This window comes from Cebus imitator, unplaced genomic scaffold, assembly GCF_001604975.1.
Source record: "Cebus imitator isolate Cc_AM_T3 unplaced genomic scaffold, Cebus_imitator-1.0 Scaffold118, whole genome shotgun sequence".
Taxonomy (NCBI): domain Eukaryota; kingdom Metazoa; phylum Chordata; class Mammalia; order Primates; family Cebidae; genus Cebus; species Cebus imitator.
This window is the reverse complement of record NW_016107433.1, coordinates 1,682,070-1,685,716: the sequence shown is the minus strand read 5'-3', so window position 1 is coordinate 1,685,716 and position 3,647 is coordinate 1,682,070. Positions and strand designations below refer to the sequence as shown.

The window sequence follows — 3,647 nt, the reverse complement described above, 5'->3', positions numbered from 1 at the left end:
TGAAACCCCGTCTCTACTAAAAATACAAAAAAAATCAGCTGGGCATGGTGGTGTGTGCCTGTAATCCCAGCTACTCAGGAGGCTGAGGCAGGAGAATTGCCTGAACCCAGGAGGCGGAGGCTGCGGTGAGCCAAGATCGCGCCATTGCACTCCAGCCTGGGTAACGAGAGCGAAACTCTGTCTCAAAAAAAAAATAAATAAATAAAATTATGGAAGAAAAAAAGGCAGGTGGAGGGGACAACTACAAGACATTCAGGAGTGAAATGCTAACACTCAAGGGGAGGTAAACCCTTCCAAATGGAGATCCTAGAATCAGTAGCTACCATTTCTTTTTAAAAAGTATCCTTTTTCTGTGTGTTTTTCTGTTTTCTAAGAGACAAGTTCATGTTGCCCAGGCTGGTCATGAACTCCTGGGCTCAAGTGATCCTCCTGCCTTGGCCTCCCAGACTGCTGAGATTACAGGCAAGAACCACTTAGCCTAGCCAGTGTCTTTGTTTTCAATTATACAAATACATTTAGTCCCATTATGAAAGCATTCAAACTGGCCAGGCACAGTGGTTTACGCCTATAATCCCAGCATTTTGGGAGGCCAAGGCGGGTGGATCACCTGAGGTCAGGAGTTCGAGACTAGCCTGGCCAACATGGCGAAACTCTGTCTCTACTAATAATACGAAAAAATTAGCTGGGCATGGTGGCCAATGCCTGTAATCTCAACTACTTGGGAGGCTAAGGCAAGAGAATCACTTGAACCCGGGGAAGCAGAGGTTGCAGTGAGCTGAGGTCACACCCTTGTACTCCAGCCTGGGCAACAAGAGCAAAACTCCATTTCAAAAAAAGAAAAGAAAAGAAAACATTCAAATTATATATAGGGTTGGAGTCTTTATGCAACTATGATCAAGACCCAGACTTCCTTATGCCTGTATCACTCTCAACATGAAAGCTGTCTGTCCATAGCAACTATCCAAAATAAGGAGAATATTCTTTCTACTGAGAACTGTGTCCAAGACAGCAAGAAACCATGGAAACAATGGATACTGGGGAATCATACAATGTTTCTTCTTCCCTCCAGTCTCATCCTTCCCAGTCTCCCTCCTCCTCCTCCTCCTGTTCATTGTCAGCCTTGCCAAACAAACGCAGGTGAATGGAGTCTCAGCTGTGAGCAGGCACTGGGCTTTGATGCTGCTGTGTCAGTAATGAGCTCCTTCCACAGTGAAATCTTCAAAGCAAATACTTTCCAATGATGTGTGTGAGCCTACACAAGAGGCAGGATCCCGAGGTCAAAGCCCACAAAGATAAATGAGCTGACAACACCCAAGCCAGAACCATCATCCTTCTGTCAAATCAAGGTACCCAAGGGTACCTGGGTGACTGTGAATCCTGCTGGTCACATAGGCAAAGAGAAGACCCTATGTACCTACCTCAAGAACCAACATTTGTCCCCATTAGTCCCGCAAGTGAGTATGAGCCCCCAAACAGTCAGTCAGCAGCCTGAGGCCCCGCCTCACCATGTGAGATTCCCAAACCCCAGAACACATATGAACAGAATGCACCCTTAGGACAGAGTTTCTCAACCTCAGCACTATTGACATTTTAAGCCAGCTAAGTCCTATTGTGAGGAGCTGTTCTGTGCATGGCGGTATGTTCACCAGCACCCCTGACCTCTACCCATTAAAAACAAAAAACACCCCTTCCCAGGTGTTGTGACAACCAAAGTGTCTCCAGATATTGCTAAATATTTCCTGGAAGACAAACACCCCTCTGGCTTAGAACCACTGTTCTAGGATAATCTGTGGTAAAACAGCCTGAAATCTCCAAAAAGCTGCTTGGATCTCCTTGCCGCTATACCCTGAGAATGGGATGGAGTACAGCCAGAAAGCCAAGATCTGAAAGAGCAGTGCCTTCAGGGGCCAGGAAAGTAGTATGAGTGAGCAAAGGCAGATAAGTCTGGGTATAAAACAAGAAGTGGAGGACTGTAGTGGATTGGGGAGTCTATACTCCACTTAAAAGGAGCCACAGCCCGCCACAGTGGCTCACACCTGTAATCCCAACACATGGGGAGGCTGAGGCAAGAGGATCACTTGAGCCAGGAGTTTGAGACCAGCCTGGGCAAAATAGGGAGACTCTTTTTATTTTTATTATTTATTTATTTATTTATTTTTTTTGAGACGGAGTTTCGCTCTTGTTGCCCAGGCTGGAGTGCAATGGCGCGATCTCAGCTCACCGCAACCTCCGCCTCCTGGGTTCAGGCAATTCTCCTGCCTCAGCCTCCTGAGTCGCTGGGACTACAGGCGCGCGCCACCATGCCCAGTTAATTTTTTGTAGTTTTTAGTAGAGACAGGGTTTCACTATGTTGACCAGGATGGTCTCGATCTCTTGACCTCGTGATCCACCCGCCTCGGCCTCCCAAAGTGCTGGGATTACAGGCGTGAGCCACCGCGCCCGACCGGGAGACTCTTTTTAAATAAAAAAAATAAATGTGAAAAGAAGCTACGACTACTCAAATCCAGCTCATCGTATCAGGCAAGAATTTGAGTCCAACGATCAGAACCTTAGATTTTTCAAGAGAAAAGGCAAGTCTTGATTTTCAAATGTTGGCATCTAATCCAAAATTATTTACACCACTACAAACCAAACAAACCTATCTGTGGGCCAAGTCTGGCTCATGGGCTACCAGCTTCCAGACTCTGCCCTAGAGTTGGTTATATAGAGACTTCCTGGGCCCTCCCTTCTAGGATGGAACTTTGTCTAGAATGGCTATAACTTGTTTAGGGAGTCTCCCAACCAACAAGCTGGACCCTCTCATGCCTCAATTTCAAGACTAACTTAATTCTCCTATCCTACCAAAGTCTTACCCTAGATTCAGTACAGACCTTTGATTTTTTCCCCCTAAATGACCTATTTGGTTTCTTGCAATTTATGTCTCCTGAAACCACGTTTCTCCCACTGCCACCTCTACTCAAGGAGACTCTCTCAGCATATCCTAGCTCTGCTGAAAGCCTGATACTGCAACCCAAGTTCCAAGAAGGGAAGTCAGCTGAACCCTAAAGCCTATGCTAGTCTGAAGAGAATATGGTTTCATGATTTGGCCATAACTATGACAAGCAAGTTCCTGCCCTCAGGCCTGGATTCTGGAAAAGCCAGTGTTTCTGGGATAGAAAGCCTTCAAGAATTCAGATCCCCAGGAATCTGGGTCAAAGTACATGTTGAATGAAAGAGGCTGGCCAAGCATGATGGTTCACACCTATAATCCCAGCACTTTGGGAGGCCAAGGTGGGCAGATCACTTGGGCTCAGGAGTTCGAGACCAGTGTGGCCAACATGGTGAAACCTTGTCTCTACCAGAAACACAAAAATTAGCCAGGCATGGTAGCTCGCACTTTTAATCCCAGCTACTTGGGAGGCTGAGGCAGAAGAATCGCTTGAACCCAGGAGGCGGAGGTTGCAGTGAGCCAAGATCGTGCCACTGCACTCCAGTCTGGGCGACAGAGCGAGACTCCATCCCCCACCCCCTAAAAAATAAAATTAAATCCAGTCTGGCATGGGGGCCTACAATCCTAACCACTATACTATACTGCCTGGAAATTACTTATATATCTTCAAACCATGTTTTCTTTTTTTTTTTTTTTTAAAATACTTTATTGTTAATAA

At 46.2% G+C, this 3,647-nt stretch overlaps 1 protein-coding gene across 13 annotated transcripts in view; it reads right to left on the bottom strand.

The window, feature by feature from the left end:
• The window catches only part of SLC7A6 (solute carrier family 7 member 6), a 41,588-nt gene that overhangs the window by 20,903 nt on the left and 17,038 nt on the right, over positions 1-3,647 (bottom strand). The window lies entirely within an intron of this gene.